The sequence below is a fragment of the Muntiacus reevesi genome, chromosome X (genome assembly GCF_963930625.1).
Source record: "Muntiacus reevesi chromosome X, mMunRee1.1, whole genome shotgun sequence".
Taxonomy (NCBI): domain Eukaryota; kingdom Metazoa; phylum Chordata; class Mammalia; order Artiodactyla; family Cervidae; genus Muntiacus; species Muntiacus reevesi.
In genome coordinates this window covers 95,631,954-95,644,862 of record NC_089271.1, presented here as the reverse complement: position 1 = coordinate 95,644,862, position 12,909 = coordinate 95,631,954, and positions in this window count along the sequence as shown.

The following is a 12,909-nucleotide window of genomic DNA, read 5'->3' as shown; positions in this document are numbered from 1 at the left end:
GCTCAGAAGAGCACAGAAATGATGGAACTAATTAGAAGCTGATCACAAACAATGAATATTCTTGTAGATATGAATTTCCCACTTGGGCCAAGGCTCCCAGTTACCTCTGCTATAGCAGCAGGATGTGTTTGATGGCCAACAAAAGCACATGCCCATGAGAAGGATGTTCAGGTCAATACAGTTCAGTCCCTCAATTCTGTCTGACTGTGACCCCATGGACTGCAGCATGCCAGGCCTCCCTGTCCGTCACCAACTCCCAGAGTTTACACAAACTCATGTCCATTGAGTCGGTGATGCCATCCAACCCTCTCATCCTTTGTCGTCCCCTTCTCCTGCACTCAATCTTTCCCAGTATCAGAGTCTTTTCAAATGAGTCAGCTCTTTGCATCAGGTGGCCAAATTATTGGAGTTCCAACTTCAACATCAGTCCTTCTAGTGAACACTCAAGACTGATCTCCTTTAGGATGGACTGGTTGGATCTCCTCACAGTCTAAGGGACTCTCAAGAGTCTTCTCCAACATCACAGTTCAAAAGCATCAATTATTGGGCACTCAGGTTTCTTTACAGTCCAACTCTCACATCCATATGTGACTACTGGAAAAACCATAGCCTTGACTAGGCGGACCTTTGTTGGCAAAGTAATGTCTCTGCTTTTTAATATGCTCCCTAGGTTAGTCACAACTTTCCTTCCAAGGAGCAAGTGTCTTTTAATTTCATGGCTGCAGTCACCATCTGCAGTGATTTTGGAGCCTCAAAAAATACAGTCAGCCACTGTTTCCACTGTTTCCCTCTCTAGTTGCTGTAGAGGGATGGGACTGGAGGCCATGATCTTAGTGTTCTGAATCTTTGAGCTTTAGGCCAAAAAAGTTGAGCTTTAAGCCAACTTTTTCACTCTCCTCTTTCACTTTCATCAAGAGACTCTTCAGTTTTTCTTCACTTTCTGCCATAAGGGTGGTGTCATCTGCATATCTGAAGTTATTGATATTTCTCCCAGCAATCTTGATTCCAGCATGAGAGGGTGGTAGAAAAGACATACATGAGTGTTTGGGGATGAGTAGCACATGTCAGGATGTTGATCTACTGCTACTTATTTATTTAAATGAGAAGAGGCTAAGGAATAGCAAACATCTGGTTTCAAATCATTACTGTGACCTCTGTGATCTGAAATGGCAGCAGAGATGACAGGGACAGTGAAACGCAAGTTATACCCTGCAGTTTAGCTAATACAGGCTTAAGTCTTGGGAAGGGAGGCCATCCATGTGTTCTGCCAAAAACTCTAGGAATAGAGCTCCCAATGTATTTATTTGGCTCCGGCTCAGTCAAAAGCCAGAATCTCAAGTCTATTGTGCCCTGTTGCTTGTTTTAGCAAATAAGATCATCTCCATGATGTACTGTATAACCTGCAGTGTAATGATAGGCAGTTACCATTGTTATTATGATGTATTTATGCATCCTGCAATAAGCCGGTGTATTCATGGACTACATTCAGGATGTTAAGGGACTTCACAGAATTGACCACTGGGTGGTTGCAGAAACAGTAAAAACACTCAAGAGGTGCAATAGCAAACTCTGGAGCATGGAAGGATCCGAGGGTTTCCAGGCCTCCGTTAAGGATAACCATACAGCATGCTTTCCACAAGGCCTAGTGTTTCAAGTTCATCACAGCTCAGTGGAGCACAAGTTTTAGCCCTGTTTTACAAACTTCCCAAGTTCCATTTACCGAGCTGAATGACAAAATCCTACACAGCAGTGTCTGGTGAGGTCAGAATTTGCTGATTTAATAAGCACTCACTTGGCATTTACTATGTGCCAGGTGCTGTTGAATGTGCTTTACAGATATTACCTGGTTTTGTCCTCATAACTGACCCATGAGTTAGGTACTATTGCTATCTGTGGTTTATAGATGACGGAACTGAGGAACAGAGAGGTTGAAAGCTTACACAAGGTCACATAGCCAGCAAGTGGCAGAGTCAGGATTGAAATCCAGGCTGGCTGGATTCAGAGCCTCTGTTCTTTGACAACTCCATTAAACCTAAGTCTGACTAAAGATTCTTACTCAAAAACAAACATGTATGTAATTACCCATTTTTGTTGTCTATATGCCTTGGCACTTCTAGAACATAAAGAAGGAACTTTCTTATGTGGCCATTTATTGTTATTCAGTTGCTAAGTCTTGTCTGACTCCTTGTAATCCCGTGGATTGCAGCACGCCAGGCTCCTCTGTCCTACGCTATCTCGCGGAGTTTGCTCAAATTCATGCCCATTGATTTGGTGATGCTATATAACCATGTCCCCCTCTGAAGCCTCCTTCTCTTTTTGCCTTCAATCTTTCCCAGCATCATGGTACCCTTTATGGATCACAGCCTTGTTGAGGCAAAGGGGCTTGCATAACTCAATGAAGCTATGAGCCATGGCATTCAGGGCCACCCAAAACAGACAGGTCACAGTGAACAGTTGTGACAAAACGTGGTCCAGTGGAGGAGAAAATGGCAATCCAATCCATAATCTTGCCTCAAGAACTCCGTGAAGAGTATGTGGCCAGATCCCCTATTAGATGATGCGTTGCTCAAGTCAAAGCTCACATGTCATGCTTTATGGTCCTGGTGGCCACCTTGGGCCTTGGCAGTCAGTAGAAGATCAGAAAATTTCTTACAGATCACATGATCTGGTCAGATCAAGTATATTTGGCTCCCAATACATGTCAACATGACCATAAACACAAACGGGGGCAATGACACAAGTACATATCTGCAAACCTCTGTAGGAGAGGTGCCTGAAACTTACACAGCCAACATCAACAAACCATTTTAGCCCATGGGTAACTGTAAAAAGTCCCACTTTCCAGGAAACTCAGATCAAATCTGTGAAGCAACAAGATGGTGGCAAGAGAGAGCTCCTCATAGGATGACAAGCTGAGCCAGTGTCACACAAGTGCTGGGGGAACTGTGGTTGCATTTAGGATGAAATGACCCATCAGGCACAATAGGAAGGCAAGTTAAGCTTGGGGCTAGGAGTGGGGTGTGCTACAGAATGGTTACAGAAGTGTGAGATGGAGCCCTACCCTAAAATATTCCCCAAGAAGATTAAATTTTTGAACATCTAATTACTTTGAATATAGTCCAAATAAACTGATTTTCCCCATTTAGAACCTGCTTTCTGGGCATACCCTGAAAAACTGCACCCTAACCTCAGATATGCAGATGACACCACACTTATGGCAGAAAGTGAAGAAGAACTAAAGAGTTTCTTGATGAAAGTGAAAGAGGTGAGTGAAACAGTTGGCTTAAACTCAACATTCAGAAAAATATGATCATGGCATCTGGTCCCATCACTTCATGGCAAATAGATGGGGAAACAGTGGAAACGGTAACAGACTTTCTTTTTGGACGCTCCCAAATCACTGCAGATGGTGACTGCAGCCATGGAATTAAAAGACACTTGTTCCTTGGAAGAAAAGTTATGACCAACCTAGACATTAAAAAATTAAAAAGCAGAGACATTACTTTCCCAACAAAGGTCTGTCTAGTCAAAGCTATGGTTTTTCCAGTAGTCATGTATGGATGTGAGAGCTGGACTATAAAGAAAGTTGAGTGCTGAAGAATTGATGCTTTTGAACTGTGATGTTGGTGAAGACTCTTGAGAGTCCCTTGGGTGGCAAGGAGATCCAAGCAGTCCATCCTAAAGGAAATCAGTCCTGAGTGTTCATTGGAAGGACTGATGTTGAAGCTGAAACTCCAATACTTTGGCCACCTGATGCAAAGAGCTGACTCATTTGCAAAGACCCTGCTGCTGGGAAAGATTGAAGGTGGGAGGACCTAAGGGGATGACAGAGGATGAGAGGGTTGGATGGCATCACTGACTCAGTGGACAGGAGTTTGACTAAACTCTGGGTGTTGGTGATGCACAGGGAAGCCTGGCTTGCTGCGGTCCATGGGGTTGCAAAGAATCGGACATGACTGAGGGACTGACCTGAACTGAAATCTGCTGGGCATAGATAACAGTAACTGGGCATAGATGAGATAAATATAACTTGCAACCGTAAGACTTCAAGCCACTGCTGCCTTTTGGAGCTCTCTGACCCACGGATTCCCCAATGTGCAAGAAGGTGACATCGTTTTCTGATTCCTTTTCCTCTGGGACTTCCATTACATCTTGCCCTTCTGGGTGTTGAGTTTTTGCCACCATATCTCTGCAAGATCTCTTGTTGTGAGGGACTTCCCTTCACATGCCATCTTGTAGAAGTACTGCCCACATAAACTTGTCACATGCCACTGCCACGCCATGGTCATAATCAGTCCCCACATCCTCAGACTCACAAACAATTATTTTTGTGAGTCTAGAATCAGCTTTAAAATTACATACACCAGATCGTTAGTTGTGGATATTTCTGAAGATGGGGCTGAAATTTGAAGAAACTTTGTGGATGGAAAAATATGATTTCTCTGAAGTTTTGATTAAAAGCTTTTTCGAGAAGAGTGCATGCACTATTATCACTGTAAATACAATACTTAAGTAACTCTACCAACACTTTTATTAGTTAGTGTTAGTCACTCAGTCATGTCCAACTCCCTGAGACCCCGTGGGGTGTAAATCGCCAGGCTCCTCTGTCCGTGGGATTCTCTGAGCAAGAATACTGGAGTGGGTTGCCGTGCTCTTCTCCAGGGGATCTTTCCGACCCAGGGATTGAACCCCAGTCTCCTACATTGCAGGTGGTTTCTGTACCATCTGAGCCATCAGGGAAGCCAAAATAGTAGCTATATATCAGCTAAAGTAACTGCTAGTTGACACAACAGGCAAAACCTGAAATTTGAATGGCTCAACGTGGGCTTCCCTGGTGGCTCAGACTGTAAAGAAACCACCTGCAACACAGGAGACAGAAGATGCAGGTTCTATCCCTAGTTTGGGAAGATCCCCTGGAGAAGTGAATGGCAACCCACTCCAGTATTCCTGCCTGGAGCATCCGAGAAGAGCCTGGTGAACCTCAATCCACGGAGCTGCAAAGGATCGGACATGACTGAGCACCTGACACTAATTCTGACCTCAGGGGGCTCAAGTTCACATGCTGTTTCCATTCTGGAGTTTTACCATTGAACTGCCATGTATGCTGCTGAGTGAAAGAGAAAGCACAGAGATGGCATACTGGCTTCAGATGTGACCAACAACGTACCTGCTTGTATCTTGCTGGCGATGGCTAGTCCCATGACCCTTCCTAACTGCAAGTAGACAGGCGATGTAGCGTCCCCTGTGTCTGGGGTGGAGGAAAGGAAGACAAAATTCGGAAGAGCACTTGTAGTCCCTCTCATACAGTGATCCATAATATGCACTCAATTAAGAGTGGACATTATCATTTGTTATGACTAGCTTCTTCATTTCTTGGAAGAGTTTCTGAGAAGGCCATATTTGCCTTGATATTCTTAAGATATTTAAGTGCCTTCTATATGTCAAATGTTTTCAAACACATTGTCACATTAATCTTTTGTAAAATTAATTAATTAATTTTAATTTGAGGCTAATTACTTTACAATATTCTAGTGGTTTTTTTGCCATACATTGACATGAATCAGCCATGGGTGTACGTGTGTTCCCATCCTGAACCCTCCTCCCACCTCCCTCCCTATCTTGTCCCTCAGGGTCATCCCAGTGCACCAGCCCTGAGCACCCTCTCTCATGCATCGAACCTGGATTGGCAATCTATTTCACATATGGTAATGTACATGTTTCAGTGATATTCTCTCAAATCATCCGACCCTTGCCTTCTCCCACAGAGTCCAAAAGTCTGTTCTTTACATCTGTCTCTCTTTTGCTGTCTCGCATATAGGGTCATTGTTACCATCTTTCTAAATTCCATATATATTGGTGTTTTTCTTTCTGACTGAGTTCACTCTGTATAATAAATAGACTCCAGTTTCATCCACCTCATTAGAACTGATTCAAATGCATTCTTTTTAATAGGTACTATTCCACTGTGTCACATTAATCTTAAGAGGAGCATGTACATGTCAGTCAGGTGGATTTGCACATAACCACATAGCACATTTCTGTACTTCCCTTTGCATTCCTGACTGTAATACTGACTGTAGCGTCAGTCGATTGAGAAGGGTCTCTTTCCTTTTGTGCAAGGGTATCTTCTCCTGGGAGTCTCAGCTGCCTCCACACAACTGGACTTCCCTGAGCACCTGCTCGGGTACCATTAGACACACTGACTACCATGACCTTCCTGTGGGTCAGGTACCAGACAAGAGGCCAAGGAAACCTGGCTAATTATTTTTTCTTTTAAAATTTGAGCTACCAAGGAACTATATTTTCATCTCAGAGCAGGATCCCTCACTTTTCAAGAGTTCAGCTTTGAAAACCTTGGCTCCACTTCTGGGGTCTTTCCTCATCTATCCCGTAAGGTGGAGGCTTTGGATTTTGACCACCTACTAAGCTCATTCACCTGGGCATGGGTCTGGTGGCCAGTTTCAAAGACACTCATTAAAATCTGGCTGCAAATGTCGGGGGCGGGGAGAGTAAAAATCCCTCTCTTTAACTTCAGGTTTATGTCCAAGGAACCAGCTGATTACGTGACAAATGGGAGCACTCACACACCAAATGGGAAAGCATTTGGAGAATGTGTTAAAGTTGCCCAGAAGGATTACCAGGTGTCTAAATTTTACTAGCCAAAGCAAAGGGACTGTAGATGTCAGAGGGATTCCAGAGTGAGGGCTGGGACAGCCGGAGGACTTCTGCAGGGAGTCGGAATGCTCTGTCTAGGGAAGGACAGGAGATCCTCTTGTGCAGCATTGAGCAGGGGCAGCAACGAGGAGCTGCTCAGCCTGGCAGGTTCAGTTAGGCAGGAGGTCCCACGGCAGCAGCAGGAACAGGGTACTGCCCTCACACAGGAGGAGCTGGGACTGGAAAGAAATCCTGGCCGCCGGTAGAGTCAGCTCTCAGCAAACCCCAGAGCAGCCCCACAGCACTTCTGATTCTCCTTGTCCCCTTCCTTCCACGGGCCTGCTTTTTGTCACCTCTGAGGCAGAGGCATCGTGTAGCACTGAGAGGAGGAAGGTGTGAGAAGTTGCAAGGTCAGGCCGAGGCCTGGGGTGGGCGGGAAGGGAGGGGTCTCCAGAGGAATTGAGATCAGGGCTCTGAGCCTACCCTGGCCCTCACTAGCATTTGGTCCTGGGAAGATGCCCAAGCCCCACGGCCTCAGTTCTTCATCTGGGAGGCGAGCGGGTGTGGGGAGCTCCATGTGTTGGGCTGCAGGATGCGCCTGAGGGACTGGGCAGAGCTTGCAGGGCCTGGTGGTGTTGGCTCTCTGATGGGAATGCATCAACAATTCACATTTAAGTATGTATGCTGTAGATATTAGGAAATGGAAGTTCCTTTCTAATCTTAATTTGTTAAAGTTGTGCTCATATTGAATTGATTTCAAAGGCTTTTCCACATCCATTGACATGCTTCAATGATTTCCCCTAATTGATTATTTTGGAGAATTATAATTGAGCTATTTTCTAGTTTGAATCATATTTTCATTCTTTAGCCATAACTTGTCTGTTCATGTAATTCACTGCTATACTGAATATGCTATTAGTTTGCTTAGGATATTTGCTACTGTGTGGGTGAACTTTGCTCAAGTGTTCTTTTCATGGCAGGAGTGGGGGTGCTCATCTGGTTTTATGGTAAACGAAAGCTAGTCTGAGAAAATAAATAATTTCCCAGTTTTCTTGTGTGCTTCACAAGAGTTTACTGAAGACGGTGATTAACTTTCCCTGACGTTTGGTAGAATTGGCCATCAAAATTGCCTGTCTTGGAACACCAGAGGGTAGCTTGGGTGTTGAGTACAGTTAAAGTTCATATTGTTTAAAATTTTCTATTTCTTTATGGACCAATTTGGTCGTTTAAAAAATAAAATTGTCCATTTCACCCAGAATTTCAAATTTAATTGCATGATAGTTATCATAAAACTTTATTATTATGAGAAACTGCAAGACACATACAGCAATATAGAATGGCTTAAGGGACCCAATATACTTTGCAGCTAGCATCAATCATCTGCAGTACATGGCCAATCTGGTTCCAATGTACCTTTACCTTCTCCACATCTCCGCCAATGGACTAATGTGAAGGTAGTCCAAGACATCAGGGTGTTTCATCTCTAAGTATGCCAGTATGCATATCTAAAACACAAGGAATATTTTATAAAACATAAACCCAAAACAATGATCATTCCCCCAAATTTAAATGTTTTAACAAGAGCAGATATATAGCAATTTTCCACATTTATCTTATACCTTAATTTGTTTTTTAGTTTGTTTGTACCACAACAACCAGAAGGACCGTATTCATTCTGAAAAGCCTCTGATATCAAGTAAAAAAAATTTTTTTTTCTGTTCCTTAAGTCTTTTTTAATCAATAGGGAAACTTTTTGCATCATCTTCTTTTCCTGTAGTTTTTGTTGTGAAAAAAAGCAGGTTTTGTATTTTTCAAGTTTCCCATAATACAAATTATGTTGAATGAAACGGTTTGATGTCGTTTAGCACGTTTGGCCCCTCAGTTCAGTTCAGTTCACTTCAGTCGCTCAGTCGTGTCTGACTCTTTGCAAACCCGTGAATCGCAGCATGGCAAGCCTCCCTGTCCATCATCAACTCCCGGAGTTTACCCAAGCTCATGTCCCATCGAGTTGGTGATGCCATCCAGCCATCTCATCCTTTTCCGTCTCCTTCTCCTCCTGCCACCAATCCCTCCCAGCATCAGGGTCGTTTCCAATGAGTCAACTCTTCGCATGAGGTGGCCAAAGTATTGGAGTTTCAGCTTCAGCATCAGTCCTTCCAATGAACACCCAGAGCTGATCTCATTTAGGATGGACTGGTTGGATCTCTGAAAGGTTGTTGCTGAACAATAAGACGTGGGATTCTTGGCCTCCGGAGGAGACAAATTCAATCCGGGGCCAGAGATGAGGCTGGATCGTTCAGAGCTTTTGTGTAATAAACTTTTATTAAAGTAGAAAGGAGATAGAGAAAGCTTCTGACACAGGCATCAGAATGGGGAGGAGAGTACCCACCTCCTAGTCTTTAGCTGTAAGTTATATAGTCACTCACAGTCTGTTAATGAAAAGAAAGGAAGGTCTTAGAATTTAGAATGGCACCAGATAATTCATCCCTGTTCATAAAACGATTGACTTGACTCTTATAGAAGGGCAGATTACCAAACAAATTGTTTCGTTTACATAGATTAGGGGAACGATATCTGAGTAAGGAGGTTAGGCCATTTGGCGGAACTTACAGAGTCTGGGGTAAATTAACATAGCTTTACGATAAACATTTCCATAAAAAATGTATTGGTTAACTCAAGGTTGGAGAATAGTTAACTTCAGGTGAAACCAGGTGTCATGGCAACACAGCATTTTAAGAGAAACCTCCTTTTAAATTTGTATAGAGAAGAAAAAAATACCGCTGGTTTGTTTCCTCCTGCCACTTAAGAGAGATAAAAATGTCTGGCACTTACAGCCTATTTCTTCCGTTTGGAGACCCCTGGCCTTCCTGCCTGTTGACCTCTCATCTCCTTGCAGTCCAAGAGACTCTCAGGAGTCTTCTCCACCACCACAGTTCAAAAGCATCAATTTTTCTGCACTCAGCTTTCTTCACAGCCCAACTCTCACATCTATACATGACCACCGGAAAAACCATAGCCTTGACTAGACGGACCTTTGTTGACAAAGTAATGTCTCTGCCATCATGGCCAACAAAAGAGTCCAAAATGCAGTACTTGGATGCAGTCTCAAAAACGACAGAATGATCTGTGTTTGTTTCCAAGGCAAACCATTCAATATCACGGTAATCCAAGCCTATGCTCCAACCAGTAACACTGAAGAACCTGAAGTTGAACAGCTCTATGAAGACCTACAAGATCTTTTAGAACTAACACCCAAAAAAGATGTCCTTTTTATTATAGGGGACTGGAATGCAAAAGTAGGAAGTCAAGAAACACCTGGATGGAGTAACAGGCAAATTTGGCCTTGGAGTACAGAATGAAGCAGGGCAAGGCTAATAGAGTTTTGCCAAGAGCATGCACTGGTCATAGCAAACACCCTCTTGCAACAACACAAGAGAAGACTCTACACATGACATCACCAGATCATCAACACCGAAATCAGATTGGCCCCTCAACAGTTTTTTAAATTGGTAGTAACAGGTAGAAGCTTGATTAACTTGTTTATTTACAAGCCTGCTACCTAGGTGACACCATGTACTTCCATTAAGAAGAACATAATGCCTGTTGTCCTTTGTGCTGAGTTGGCAGTCATTGATGATCCTCAACTTCATTTACCCACTGGAGGTTGCAGAGGGGCAATTTTCAAATTCTCTCATTCAATTTTAGCTTATTACCTGAAATACTTTCATATGGAGAAAATTTTCCTTGATCACCATTTGCTTATTATGAGGGAATCATACAACATATTTGCTGTGTTTTTACAACATTTAAATATCTTTTGCATCTATAGTTTATACACTTTTAATTTATATTGTTTACATGTTATATTTTTTCTTTAGTATCTGGTCATATTTTGGGGGAAAAAAGTCTTTTTCATGAATATTTTCAAGTAATTGGCATTTCTTGTTTGGCCTTACTGCTTTCTAATTCAATATTTCTACACTTATCCTCATTAATCCCCTACCTTCTATTACTTAAGGTTTCATATGATGTTCATTACCTAGCTTCCTGAATTTCTTGGGTGATTTAAATATTTCTTGTTTTCTAATACATCTATTTAAGGTTATATATTTTCCTTTGAGTATCATTTTGGCTCTGTTACACAAGCCATGCTATTTAACTTCATGTATATTGCTTGAATTTTTTTACAAGTTGACTAAATCACTCTATCATGTATGCTATTTGAATTTTTCAATGTATGCCCCAAAACGAGTGAGTGTAAAAAATTAGTTTTGAGAAGGCTGTGAAGATGATGGTGAAAGATACTTTATTTGGGGAAAGTTTCAGAGCCCAGGGGTATTTTGTTTTATTATTATTTTTATTAATTACAGAAGAGACAAACATTTGTAACTGCTGGTGACAGAGATGGGTTTATGCCAGGAATGCAAAGGAGTTTAACACTAGAAGATCAGTCATTATAATTGGCTGCATGTAACAGACAAGGATTGTCCAGGAAAATAGTAGCCACTGCAAATATGTAAAATGGAGGGAACTTAATGCATGAGGTTGGTTACAAAAGTGGTAAGAAGTCAAGCAGGAGAGAATTGGGAAACCCAATGATTAGCAACATGAGGAAATCACTCACCTCTAGGATGGAAGGACAAAGAAAGGAGATCGTGTTACTGGAACTTGGGTGTTGGAATCAACAGGATTCAGAGCCAGGATGGGTCAATCTCATGGTTGAATGGCAGGAGTCATGGAGAATACGGAACCACTGAAGGACAAGCCACTTGATGCAGAAAGTGAAAGTGAAGTCACTCAGTCATGTCCGGCTCTCTGCCACCACATGGACTGTAGCCTACCAGGTTCTTCTGTCCATGGGATTTTCCAGGCAAGAGTACTGGAGTGGGTTGCCATTTCCTCCTCCAGGAGATCTCCCTGACCCAGAGATTGAAGCCAGGTCTCCCGTGTTGTAAGCAGACACTTTACTATCTGAGCCACCAGGGGAGAAGTCAGAGGAAGGAGAAAAATCTTTGACTTCTCTGTCTTCCAAGATTCTAATCTCTTGCTGGTGTCTCTGGTAAGCTGAACCAAAATGGCAGCCAACTCTTTGCTAGTTCGATTGCAGCCTATCGGAGTCGGCTCCTGTATACACTAGAACAGAGCAAGGAGGAATGAGGGATGGATCTGGGAATGCATAAGCCCAGGATTGCCTTATTACAATAACAGATTGAGTGAGAAAAATCAGACCAATGTCAATACAGAAAAGCATCAAATAAAAATCAACATCCAGTCATCATAAAAATAAGTGTTAGTCCAAAGTATTCAACTGCGATAATGTGTTTTGGGGAGGAAGACCAGAAAGACAAAGTGCCATTCTTATCACATCATATCAAGGGTACATTCTATCAACATGATTTATCACCATTGATATTTACCTTGATCACCTAGCTGAAGGAGTGTTTGTCAGGTTTTCTCCTCTCTTGAGCTCAGAGGCAGAAATAAGGAAGAGAGGAAGCTAGCACTTGGATCATTTCCTAAATAACCAGCCCAGAAATCACTATTAACAATGGCTAACTTGTGACACAAATTACAACCCAACAAAAAATATTCAGCCCTATTTCCTGCAGTGAAAGAGAAGTCTTCCAACATGGAAAGCAATAAATGGGATCATGGTGTAAATAGAGAATATATGGGGGTTTGTGTCCAACTTAGAGGGACCCTGAATATCAGAGGAAGTGGTGTGGACCTTATTTTACATGCTAAGTGGCTTCAGTCGTGGCAGATTCTTTGCAGGCCTGTGGATTTTAGTCCTCCAGGCTCCTCTGTCCATGGGATTCTCCAGGGAAGAATACTGGAGTGGGTTGCCATTTCCTTCTCTAGGAGATCTTCCCAAACCAAGGATCGAACCTGCATCTCTTATGTCTCCAGCATTGGCAGAAAGGTTTGTTTCCACTGGCAACACCTGTGAAGCTTTTTCTTTTATGGGTGGTAGAGAATTAAGCAGCAGAGTGACATGATCACACCTGGGCTCCTCTCATCCTCCTCAGTTCCTTTTGGGTGTGGGATTTGGATCTGATTTCTTCTATACTATCCTCACTGGGTATGAGGAAGGCTTAAGTGTTCTCAGTTTGCAATGTACTGATGAATACCTCAAAAGAAGGGCAGCATTTAAACTCCCGTCTAAGAACAATCCTTTGCTCATTTTGAGATTAAAGTGTTTCAATAAGACACACATTCAGTTCACCTATGTTCTCTTAATTCTTTCAGGTCAAA